This window comes from Ahaetulla prasina, chromosome 2, assembly GCF_028640845.1.
Source record: "Ahaetulla prasina isolate Xishuangbanna chromosome 2, ASM2864084v1, whole genome shotgun sequence".
Lineage (NCBI taxonomy): Eukaryota > Metazoa > Chordata > Lepidosauria > Squamata > Colubridae > Ahaetulla > Ahaetulla prasina.
The window spans coordinates 229,649,558-229,662,965 of record NC_080540.1 but is presented as its reverse complement, the minus strand read 5'-3'; the positions used below and the strand labels follow the sequence as shown (position 1 = coordinate 229,662,965).

At 38.4% G+C, this 13,408-nt stretch overlaps 1 protein-coding gene across 4 annotated transcripts in view; it reads right to left on the bottom strand.

Moving 5' to 3' along the window:
• TJP2 (tight junction protein 2) overlaps positions 1-13,408 on the bottom strand; it is an 85,197-nt gene that overhangs the window by 64,804 nt on the left and 6,985 nt on the right. Inside the window, exon 1 of one of the 4 annotated variants that reach the window (XM_058168674.1) lies at positions 13,372-13,391. The exons of the other annotated variants lie outside the window; for them this stretch is intronic. The gene's annotated coding sequence lies outside the window, so the exon portion shown is untranslated. Of the gene's footprint in view, positions 1-13,371; positions 13,392-13,408 lie in introns of those variants that run through there. 4 annotated transcript variants of the gene reach the window in all.

The following is a 13,408-nucleotide window of genomic DNA, read 5'->3' as shown; positions in this document are numbered from 1 at the left end:
CAACCCTTCAATAGAAGATTTTATCACATATACAGCCACCCTGTGATGGAAAATGGAACACGGCAATATAACACCCAGGACACCTCTACATAGTATCTTCAGAAGTCAATAAATTAAACATTATATAATTCTTTTAATGAGCAAAATATCACAAGCCTACCACATTTCACAAGATTTTTCATATGGGATCTTGCAAGATTATAGAGAAAAGCCAAACTCCTGCACAACTGCCATTACTACATGAAATTGTGCAAGTGAGATTGCTGAAATCTTGTGACATTTTGGATATTTTATTTTTTTTATTTTTTTTTACAGATCAATGTCATTACGCAGTTGTGCCCAGTAGTTGAAGAAGTTGCTCACTCTTGGAGAACAGGAACGGGCACCTCCCTAAATCTAATTGTTAATTTGAATGAAAAGTACTTTGCAAGGGGTTTAAAGGAAGGTATGAGCTCCTACGTCATATGCTCTGGAACAAATTTCATCTGGAAAACTAGTTCTAGAAATGAACTTGGTTCAAAATGAGTCCAGCCATATAATCCCCAGCTATTTGTTCAACCAGGCACTTTACAAGCATTCTAAGCATAATTTCTTTATTCAAGTATAATGATTTCAGTCAGTTCCAAGCCCACTAACCACTTCTCAGCTTCCTACCTACAGGCATTTCCTGTAGAGCTATGTCAATTAAGTCTAACTTTTAATTAATTCCAAGCCTAGTATGTAGGCTTCTCTCTCTCTCTCTCTTTCTATGTGGCTGTTTTTTCCTCATCCATCGACTCATTTCATAGAATGCCATTAAAAGGATAATTCCCTTCTAGCACCCTTGCTTATTCATAGCTTTGTGATGAACAACTAGCTGGATGACTCTGATCCTTTCCCACCACACCCTAAACAGAACTGGACTGTGTTTGTTAACCAGGAAATTTCCACCTTTATGTAATTATGAAAGCCCTGTATATACACATACATCCCTATAATAAATTACTTCTTGCAATCTTTATTTCACAAATCAGAAGCATGATGATATTGTCACCATTTATATTTCTATTTTATTTACCAGGCTACATTTAGTTTCCACCCCAAGGTAACAACAGCAGAGGAATTACATCCTACCTTTTATACAGTACACCAGATTCTCCAAGTCTACAATCTCTCAATGCCCATGACCTTGATTTCAAGAAGTGCAATTTTTGGCTTTGTTGCTTGGACATGTCAAGACCACCCAAAAAATTCTGCTAGGCTTAATGAACATACCCTCCATTAATTTTCAGCCCTCCCCCCAGGTACCAAAAAGAGATTAAAAATAACAACATATTTTTACAGAGATATTTGTGCTGTTCTGATCACACTACCTATGTGCTGCTCCAAGGTTAATTAACTATTAAAAAATAAAATACAGTTATGGCCTACCTCATATCTAATATCAGCTCTACATCTTTCAGAAGGACTATCAATTCATCTGCAAGTTTACCCACCTGCAAGTTTGGGGAAGAGCACTGAACTTTATATACAAGTCTACAGCTAACCTATACAACACATGAAGCTTTACATTTGTTATCTTGCTTGTGTACTTTATTCTGAAATCCGTATTTTAAGAATATCTCATTCAACCACACTAACAACAGTTTTTTTCCACCTCTTCCAGCACTTGAGGCCTCTGCTTGGTTAGCATTGTCACTCCCCTTGCAACATTAGCTGCTTTAATAGCCTCTTTCTGCTTCAAAATCGTAAACTTTGATTTCTTGTAGTCTGTAGCAAGATTGTTAACACGCACACCACGCTCATACTTTTCAATAATTTCCTTCTTCACTTCGATTTCAATTTTCTTTAAAACCTTCTTCTCACCAACATCACCACTCTTCACTTGATTAGAGGCCATGGTTAATTGCAAAATTAATGCAGTGGCCACATGTGGGTCGCACTTACAAAAAATGTGTAAGAAAAAATTGGCACTTAAAAAAAATGGCACGGAGGGGGAAATTGGCCGCAGCCATGTTTGATCGCCACCCAAGTATGTGTTTATGACCAGATTCAAAAATTTTGTGAATTAAAAAATTTTTTTAAAAAAAGTGAATTTTTTGACCGGAACCCGATTTGGTTGTGGTCAGAAGTGTTTGTGACCAGAGGTTCTACTGTAGTTTGAGGAGGAACGATGCAGCTATGGAATAGGGATTTCCCCCAACAGAGTCTACAGGATAACCTGAAGGTCAGTTAAGAAAGATATTTTATCTCTGAATCTCAAAATGGGGAAAGTGAACCTACTGAATTTCTGATTAAGCTCCAATAATTTGCCATATATCACTTAAAGCAGGGGTGTCCAACTTTAGCAACTTTAAGACCAGTGGACTTCAACATCCAGATTGGATGGCTGGGGAATTCTGGGAGTTGAAGTCCACTGGTCATATGTTGCCAAGGCTGGATACCCTGAACTAAAAGGCAGCGAAGAATTGATAAGGAAACTGTTCTATGCGACCAGTGGGCTGCTCTGAGCTCCAGGATGGGAAAAGGGAGGATATACAGTAAATATATGAGTCAAAGAGAAACAGGCCACAGAAATTTTCCATGCTCTGGTGTCTCAAAACCATATGAAGCTATTATAGGAACATTCTTAAAACAGTTTGAAGAATACAAACTGCAAAGTATGTTTTAAATAAAATGTGATAAGCAAGCCAAAACAAATCAAAACTTATATATGAGAACAGCTGAAGTCAAAAATATTCAGCTTTTTCTTTATCTTCAACAAAAATCTTTCTGAAGTTGCTAACCACTTCTTGGTCGACAATATTTTTCCAATCTGTTGCCCTTCGCAAGCCAAGGACCTTCCATTTTAAGGAAAGATTTAATCAGACAGGGATATTTCAAAAGAAAAAGGGTCTCCATTTTGTTCTAAAATTCTATATGGCTTTATGAGTGCACATTTTATTGTACAGGGTGGAGATCCTGCCTGTGTATAACAAGCAGTCAACAAGAAAGTTACACAGCATTTGATACTGATTTATCCATTTACTCTATTTTAGAATAGACACAGAGAATTGTACCCTGAAGCCTAATGCTGGGTGTACAAAAGTCTGACCTTAACATGTTACAACCACCCTCACAGCACAGATGACCTCATTTCAAAAAGAAAAGCATAACTAACAAATCATTTTGAGATGTAAATAACAGTGTAGTAGCCCATGCTTAGTGATCATTGTGACCAGAAACTCTGTTGCTAAGACCATGGTTGCTAAGAGGAAAATCACATGACTGCGATGGACTCACAATGTCACTTCTCATTCAGTCAATAAGTGAGTCATTATGTGACGATGACTTGAGATTTTGCTTCCATATTTTTCATTAATCCTGTTTATTGGAAACTGATTGCAAAGCACAAGAGTGGTGACCATGTGATCACAGGATGCTACAACAGTCATAAATGTGAGGATTGGGTTTTTTTTTCAGTGTTGTAACTTTAAATAATCACTAAACAAGTTAGCCAGTAAGCAAGGACTACCTGTAATTCATCACCATATTTTTTCCCATTTATCTTAGCTTTTAGCCTATTTGTGCTTTCCAAAGCTATTTTTTTCTGATTCTTGAATGAAGGCAATTTGCATTTGAGTTGTATCCTTGCAGCTATTGGAATTCCAGATAATGCTGACACTGAATTAAACTTAACATTCATTCACAATACCACTCTTGATAGATAAGATTGCCTGATAGAAAAACATTCAAATTAAGTGGGGTTTACTCCTACATAAGTAGACTCAGGATCTCAGACACACTTAGAATGCAATTGTATTCCCAATATGATGCCCTTCAGAGATATTTTTTCACGATTTCCACAACTGTCATCCAGCATAATTAAAAGCCTGTGTTTGGGTAAGTTTTAGTGTAAACAATTAATCAGTGGAACAACTTGCCTGCAGAAGTTGTGAATGCTCCAACACTGGAAATTTTTAAGAAAATGTTGGATAATCATTTGTCTGAAATGGTGTAGGGTTTCCTGCCTGGGCAGGGGGTTGGACTAGAAGACCTCCAAGGTCCAAACTCTGTTGTTGTTGTTGTTGTTGTTGCTGTTGTTGCTGCTGTTGTTGTTGCTGTTGTTGTTGTTGTTGTTATTGTTATTATTATTATTATTATTATTACATGTGAAGGTTGTGTTGGTGGGGGTAGCTGCTGTTCCACACTACTTCAAAGTACAGCTGAATTTAGTGGGATTTCATTCCAATTATCACAAATATTTATTTCTTGTGCAACAACTTTTCTCCAAGCTATAGAGCTCTGCTGCAGCTTTTAACTTTTTTTACTTTATAGCCATACTTCATTTTATATATCAGTAGGATTTATACTTTATACATCAAGATATTTATGACAAGACATGTTTTCCATAGTAGCATCAATTTTAAATGCTTAATTTTAAAAGTTATAAACTTTTAATTTATCTGAAAGCAATAGTATTACTTTAGACTGAAACAACTTCATTTAATTCTTTTCCTGTCTTAGAGACATTTCAGAGTAGCTAAATGTTTACCATAAGAATTACTGCCTTCTTCAAGAGACTTCAAATGCCGACGCCCATTTTGTGCATATGTTTCAACCGCACACCCAGGATTTAAACATACCTTGTGAAAAATAGTCCAGGAGTAATTAAACATGATAATTCAACCATCAACTGGGAGAAGATGTGAATGATAAAGATTGTTATTGAAACTTTGCTGCATTTTTAAAATTTCTACAATACTATTCAGTGTACAGGTTTCTTTGCAGGTAATTCTTGTTTACATAAAAATGGCTCCAAGGTAGATGTAAAGCTATATTATATGCTAAATGAGAATTAAAATTCTGTGCCCAAGCATCTCAATTCCAATTAAAAATCTGCATTTGGAGTCCTACATCACAAGCAGAATTATATACATTAATAAAACTTTAGGAAAATATATCAATTAAAGATGTAAACATGATGTTGAATTATATTCCTTAATTATGGAATTAAATATTAAAATTGGGATTTGGCAAAGGGATTTGAGGGAAACAAATTTCATATTAAATGGAGTATTCTTTACTGATATTCAAATATCTTCATAGATTTAGGATTTTATTATTATTTTATTTTGAAATCCTTATTTGCTATCATGAATAAGAGAAACTTTTTAAAAATTTTATTTATTTATTTATTTATTTATTTATTTATTTATTTGAATTTTTATACCGCCCTATCTCCCGAAGGACTCAGGGCGGTGTACAGCCAAATAAAAACATAAGAATAATACAAATAAAAACAACAATTAAAAAACTTATTAATTAGGCCGAAATTAAAATATCACTAAAATAGTATAAAACCCCATTAAAACTAAATTTAAAACTAAAAACCCTAGGCTAGCCCTGCGCAAATAAATAGATGTGTCTTAAGCTCGCGGCAGAAGGTTTGGAGGTCGAGAAGTTGGCGCAGCCCTGGGGGAAGCTCGTTCCAGAGGGTGGGAGCCCCCACAGAGAAAGCCCTTCCTCTGGGTGTCACCAGTCGGCACTGCCTGGTGGACGGCACCCTAAGGAGTCCCCCTCTGTGAGAGCGTACGGGTCAGTGGGAGGCAATCAGTGGCAGTAGGCGGACCCGTAAGTAACCCGGCCCTATGCCATGGAGTGATTTAAAGATAGTAACCAAAACCTTGAAGCGCACCCGAAAGGCCACAGGTAGCCAGTGCAGTCTGTGCAGGATTGGTGTAACATGGGAGCCACAAGGGGCTCCCTCTATCACCCGCGCAGCTGCATTCTGAACCAACTGCAGCCTCCGGATGCCCTTCAAGGGGAGCCCCATGTAGAGAGCGTTGCAGTAATCCAAGCAAGATGTCACGAGCGCATGAGTGACCGTGCATAAGGCATCCCGGTCTAGGAAGGGGCGCAACTGGCAGACCAGGCGAACCTGGTAAAAAGCTCTCCTGGAGAAAAAGATATACAAACATGTTCCAGTACTATACTTTAGCACAGATTTCTATTACAATTTTTTTTTCAGTTTAAGCACAGGAACTTTATGAAGGCATTTTATTTTAATTACATTTCATTTTGTTCTTCCAAATGGCTAAAGGGGTGGGTATGGTTCTCCTCACCCACCATCTTTCCCAGGGAGATAGATTAGGATTAGATGGGTTCCATCATGGCTGAATGGAGCTTGGTTTCTCCAAAACAGCAACAGCCATATTGTGTCTCTTGCTCATTCAGTCCCAGGATGATATTATAAGTGCTAAAACGAACAATGCAATTTCCCCCCAGCAACAATCCTGTAAGGCTAGTTGGGCTGAGAAAAAAATGATTGGCCAAAGTCACCCAGCCAGCTTTTATGATGAAGGGATGTTTAGAACTCGCACTCTCCTGGTTTCTAAGCCAGCATCTTAACCACTGGGGCTCTTATGGCTTAAAGAACCTGCTTTACTCCCTCTGGAGCAGGACATCTTGCCATCATTGATGAAACTATGAATCCTGAAATTACCAGCAAATTCCACACGAAAGTGTCATAGTATCTATTTATGACCTGAAGCTCATGAGAAAGTGGGTCATGCAACCAGAGAACGATCCAAAAGACATAAGTCATAAGGCCAAAGAATGGTTAAAAATTAATGAATAAGAATGGCCAAGATAATACCTTGGCCTTAATTCTATAGAAATGATGTAGAAGGACATGAAGTGCAAGGATGCTCATCAACGTCTCCAAGTTGAAGCTGTTCTATAAAGAGGGCAAGCCTAAAATTTATCCAATCCCATGTGCAGGATTGATCAACAGTTATTGGAAACATTTGTTTGCAGTTACTGCTAAGCAAGAGAGCACACCAATTACTAAAAACAAAGGTTCGTATACTTTTGCCACACACAGCTCTGTATCCTTTCCTCAATAAAGAAAAGAAGAAGTACACCATTTGTTTATGTGAGTTCTCTTTATCTAGTTTTAGGACTTGCATGGAGAACAGACAATGTTTTAGATTATACTATTTATGTAGCAATATTGGAAAAATGGGTTCCCAAAGTTTTAAGCACTACTGTATTCTCTATGGGCTAGAATAGATGGTCTAAGATTTGTTTTCTATAGATTTTCCACATATCTTCTCAACAGCTACTTTAGAAATTAATCTATATTTTGCCCTCAACAATATCTGTAAAGATTAAATTAAACTAAACTACCGAAGTTCAGCTGTAATCATAGCTAACATACAAACCATACAAAACCAGAGTAAACAGGTATTTAACATGGGTCACACTGTGATTTTGTAGGTGGCAAAATCATAGGCAGGATGGCCAATGTGCTGGATTCCAAGTCCCATAAACCAAATAATAAAAGTTAAGGAGCTTCGGGAACTAAAGCTACAGCTAGTCTTTAAACCTATGACCACAATTAAATTGGAACTGCTCTGCCATTAGTAGGGTGATCGTGGAGTAGGTTAGGGTTTATGCTTGACCTAGTGACAGAGTGCTATGTCTGGATATCCCCTCTGCCACCTTCCAGCTGGGCCTTCCAAGCTCTCTTCAGCAAATCAGGGCCTAGTCCCCTATCACCCTCCACTGCATGCATCTCACTCAGCAACTGGATCCTGATCCAGCAACAGGAGGAAGATGATGATGAAGGTCATCTGTAGGGAACAGGGTGTAATGGCGGTGGAATGTGTGTGCAGAAGTATGTGATGGAATGCAGGGCATCCCAAAGGACAAAGATAGGGGAAGATAGGCAGATGGGGGGGAGTTGAAACGCCCCTGCGTGGTAACTGCAGGCAGGCTATAGTATGGAATTTTGATCACCTGACTGCAGGGGAGGGCACTGCAATGGGCATAATTTTGGGGACCAATCACAAGTCCATTTTTTTCAGCACCGTCCTAACTCCGACCAGCAGTAAAGAGGACAGGCTCAGTTAGAGTGACACTATTGGAAGACCTGAAGGACCAAATTAAGAGATTTTCTCTTAGAAATAGATCTGTGCAGTCACTAAGGTTGACACTGATTTGATGGCACATAATAAATCAATCACTGACTAATTATCCAGGAATTTAAATGCCACAGCATGAGGAGGGCTAAAGACTACCCTCCCTCTCTATAAACCATGGGGCTAGATTTTGCCTCATTTATCTTCCACAATATTGCAGTTAATAATACTTCATTAGTAGGATCAAAGGGCCACTCTTACATATTTATACAGTGTGTAGCTTCCCATTTTAGAGGAATTCCAATTACATCATAATGGAAGGCTGCCACCTAAAGGAACACAATTGAAATGCATCCATATACATCAAAGCTGAAACGAGCTGTTTGCATACTGTACACATGTGTGTTTCTGTGGAATCAACAAGCTATTGAATTTTAATGATGCTTTTTATAGTAGCAAAATATTTTTTGTGAATTTCATTCCCTGATACATCAGTCTTCTGAAGGATTTTACAAATGAACCAAATACCGTACATTTGATTAAAGCTACAATGCAAAGGCAGCACAAGTCACCTATTTTCATGTTCTGTTGGCAATCAATAGTATGGTCAATACTAGCTTGACCAGCCTGATTGTCAGATCATGGCAGTGGATTTTTAAAAAGATCAACCTCCTCTTTAAGGTACAAAATCCTCATTTATGGTGGATGACATACTTTTCTCAATGGCCTGAAGCGTATCATCAATCCATTACCAGCCCAGTGACCTCTTAACAGCCAAAGAGAAAACATGTGCATTTGTTCTGCCTTCAGTATGAGACCCTTTTATACTGCATGCAACAACTTGGAGACTGGAAAACAATGGAACTTTTCTTGGCTTGCATTGTAGACAAAGAAATGCCAAAATGCCTGATCCCCTGTACATCCCTGGTGCAGTGTAGTAATTTTAGAGTGTCAGATTAAGACTAAAGCTCCAGATTCAAGGGCACAGTCAGTGAAGAAAACTCATTGGATGACTCTGGACCAGTCACAGGGAGCATTACCTAATGGTATCAATCAATAACATCTTTTGTTTGTTTGCACAAAACCTTACACTTGCAGCAGCAGGCAGTTGAGACCGGGCACAATCGAACACCCCAGTGACAGCATCTACTAATGCAGCAACACATTTGCTTCCCATGTGGCCACGAAGCCGTATTTGGATATCCCTTGATCCTTACTTCAACCAATAAAACTGGAGGAGGAAGCATTATGTAGTCTACCCTGAGGGAGGGAGGGAGATGTATATCTATACATAATGTCTGGTGCTTATTTGGATATAATTCCAGAGCATCAAAGCATTTTATTCTAAGCTCTTCTCACAGAAAATATATGCGATCGTAAAACATTAAATTTTTTCAAAAGGATCAGAAAATCTGTTTAAAATTTAGAAACTGAAAGCTGCTTTATTTATTTAATAAATGTACAGGTAGTCCTCAAGTTACGACCACAGTTGAGCCCAAAACATATGCTGCTAGGTGAAACATGTTAAGTGAGTATGCCCCATTTTATGACTTTTCTTGCCACAGTTAAGTGAATCTTTGCATTTGTTTAGTTAGTAATATGGTTGTTAAGTGAATCTGGATTCCCCATTAACTTTGCTTGTCAAAAGGTCACAAAAGCTGATCACATGATCCCAGGACACTGCAACTGTCATAAATATGAATCAGTTGCCAAACATAATTTTGGTTATATGACCATGGGGGCTGCAATGGTCATGTGTGTGAAAAAACGGTCTTAAGTCATTTTTTTCAGTGCTGTTATAACTTTGAATGGTCACTAAATAAACTGTTGTAAGTTGAGGACTACCTGTATAGGCTGCCTATTGCACGTAAACTCTAGATGGATCCTTTGATACATGAGGTACAAATTTAAGTGGGCAGAATCAGGTAAATGGAAAGGATTGCATCCTTCTTTTTCAAGGTAAAAAGTTAAAAGTCTCACCGGATAAAAGTTCTTATTGATCAAAAAAGCAAGCTCTTTAAAAAGAACTTCAGTGGGATGAAAGAGGCTTGAGAAACTTGTGTCTCAAAAATTTTAGGAAGAAAAAGGATAGTTAAGGAGCTCAAAAACAATTAGAAAAAACAAGAGTGAAAAGAGGAAACAAGTAAGAAGGCACCTAGATACATTCTCCGAATGCTCCAAGCCAACAACAACAACAACAACAACAAGAGAATGATGCCAGGAGCTCCAATGTGACATGATGGTAATAGCACAGATTATGGTAGCAGTGGTGACAGGTGAAGAGCCTCAGGTGGTGACACAAAGCTATAAGGTGCCCAATGGAACATCAGCTAAACTGGTGGAAGGTACATTCAGGACATATTGGAAAGTAAATATGGCTTTAAAAGAAGGAAAGGAAAGCATCAGAAAGCATCAGCACCTAAGGCAGTACAGCAACCATGATCTGGCAAGGCCAGGCCAAAAGGAAGAATTGGCAGGATAGCCAGGAATAGCTTGAGTCTATGGCATGGCTTATAATGGAGCCCACAGTGACCGCATGGGTCGAATGCAGAGCAAGTGAACACAACTGAAAGAAAACTAAGCAGGAAAGCGTTCCTGATTGTCTAAAGCAGTGGTAGTCAACCTGGTCCCTCCCGCCCACTAGTGGGCGTTCCAGCTTTCATGGTGGGCAGTAGGGGTTTTGTCCGATACTGAAGCACTTTCCTTTTTTTTAATTTAATTGACTTTTAAAAAAATTTTCATAGCATTATTTAAAAACATTTTCATTAGGTTTTCATAAAATTCCCTGTGACAATTTAAATTTCTGAAAATATACTACTTGTATCACCCGCGCATAAGTTTAGTTCACGTTATGTAACTGAAGCTAAATGGCGCTATAGTGCGACCGCAAACAAAAGAGCCTTGTCCCAGAATAGCTCGCGCATCTCTCCCCCCCAGCTGTAACAGAAAAGCAGAGCTGGTAGCCGGCGCCCTCCCCAAAACCTACGTTATAAATCACCATTACTGTGGAACCTGTGGGCGGTTAGAAAATTTACTACTAACAGTGATACAAAAGTGGACAGTAGGTATAAAAAGGTTGACTACCCCTGGTCTAAAGCCTTAGAAAAGCCCAGGTAGGAAGTACAGAAGCCAGTAAAGGGAGCCTGGGCAGTGGATCAATGAACCCTAGCAGTAGCAATGTTTCGTCAAAATAAACTGAAATGGAAAAGGTCTAGAAGACACAACATCTAAAACAGTCCCACCAGAAACAGTCCATCCCAGCAAAACTAGCTGATAACAGAGATCAACTTCAACAGAAGATAACCAAGGGAGAGGTGGTTGATGATGCCGGGGACCAGGATCAATATCAATAAGGCCGAGATCCTGGAACAGATATAGAGATCCTAGCTGAAAGAAAGTCAGATCTAAGGGGAAAAACCATTAGAAAGCTAAAACAGAAAGTTTGTGTATAACAACAAAAGGCAGAATAGAAAAAGCTACAGGACAATAAACATTAACATCGAGTGGAAGAATAGTAACATAGACTAGATAGAAATCAGGAAAATAGAACAGATTTAGAAGATATCCGCTGAGGTTTATTTTAATAAGAAAGGGATAGGTAATATATACATAATTCATTTTTTCAATAAGAACATTTTTGTTTTGCCTGGGTGCAGACTATTCCTGAATGTACAAGAGGAGAAATGCCATTATATCCCCATCTAGACTCGCCCCTGCATTGAATCTGCACTGGCTTCACTATATTATTTTCATCCCAAATGCTTAATCAGAAGTTTAAATGCTGTAACCCACCATGCCTTGACTGATCTTAGCCAAATATACACTAGACAAGAGCATTACATTTTTGCCATTGAGGAAATATAACTAGCTACGCATAATGCACCCTACAAATCCGCACACAAATTCAGAGTAAATATTTACCTTTGCAATGACTCATTCACCCAACCTAGAACTCACCCGGGTTGCTGCCAGAGATTTACATGCCGAACCACTGGTAGCAGTTCTCTCTTATTAAGAGGAGTGATTCCAACTGCAGCTTCAAGAATAGCAATGTACTTCTTACATTTCATCCTGAATCTTTTAATGCGGCGTTGAATTAAGCTACCAACTATATTTGGCTGCTGCATCAGAAATCATCTTGTCTGTGCTAACTGACTAAGCTAGCCTTTTTCAAAATGGATTACAGACATTGCAAGCTGGAGAAATAGCTTTTGGGAAAAGACTAAAAACGTTCCTGACAGCTTCTCTAAAAACGTCACTGTTATGTAATTCCAGCGATCTAAAGCACTAATGGAAATGAAGCAAGAAACATGGTCCTAAGCCTGGTCTGATAATGGACACTCTCCAATTTACTAATCCCCAGCTAAACCTTCAAGGTTTATAATATTCCAAGCACTAATGGAGAAAGCAGGTGATTTCATCTTTCAAATGATGTAAGAGCTACTGAAGAGTCATTCACTATACTTTCCATGACTTTCCTTACTTTATGAGCCAAGCTAAGAGGAAGGAGAAAAAATCAAATATACCTTTTTAGTAGCAGATGCTTAAGAGATGTGCTCAAACTAAACACGCTGACACAGCCCCCGCTACTCAACAAATGCTCTTTTACAGCAATAGATTGCCTATGGTGTGTTTGGCAAAAAAATGTTTATAAATCACAGAGAATATCTGGCACGTGCACGGCCTCACTTTCCATCCACTGACTGCTGATTTTAAGCCAGGATAGGAGGTAGAAGTAGCCAGTAGAATCCCCAGAAATCTTTAGCTGTGTAACAAAAAGATCAGTTTAACTAATATAAATGTGACAAGATATGTATTCACCATGTATTTTAGAATAGAATAGAATAAACAGAATTGTTAGGTACCTTGGAGATCTTCTAGTCCAACCCACTGCTCAGGCAGGAAAATTCTATACTATTTAAGGCAAATGGTTATCAATCTCTTGTTGGAGATTGATGTTGGAGCATCACAACTTCTGGAGGCAAGTTGTTCCACTGATTAATTGTTTTTAACCATCAGGAAATTTCTCCTTAGTTCTAAGTTACTTCTCTCCTTGATTAGTTTTCACCCACTGCTTCTTGATTAGTTTTCACCAATTGCACCCTCAGATGCTTTGGAGAATAGCTTGACTACTTCTTCTTTGTGGCAGTCCCTGAGATATTGGAACACTGCTATCATGTCACCCCCAGTCTTTTTTTTCATTTTATTGATGAAGTTATTTATGCACAATGTAGAATCAATTAGTCTTATATTCACTCAGCCAGGAGCTTAAAAAATGAAGAAAGGTCAGGCTATTTTGAAGCAATCTTCCACATTCAATTTAAAATCCACATTAGACATCTCTTCTTATAATTCTGAAGGGCTTAAAATGCAGTGTTTGGGGGTTTTTTTGTTTTTGTTTTTGCTGTAAAGCATTGTTCACAGTACCACAAGAAATGAAAGTGTTATCATGCACGAAAAGTGACTAAACACCAGGAACCATTGTTACCTGTCTTTTCATGAATCCAACTGAGGGGTGCAGGATT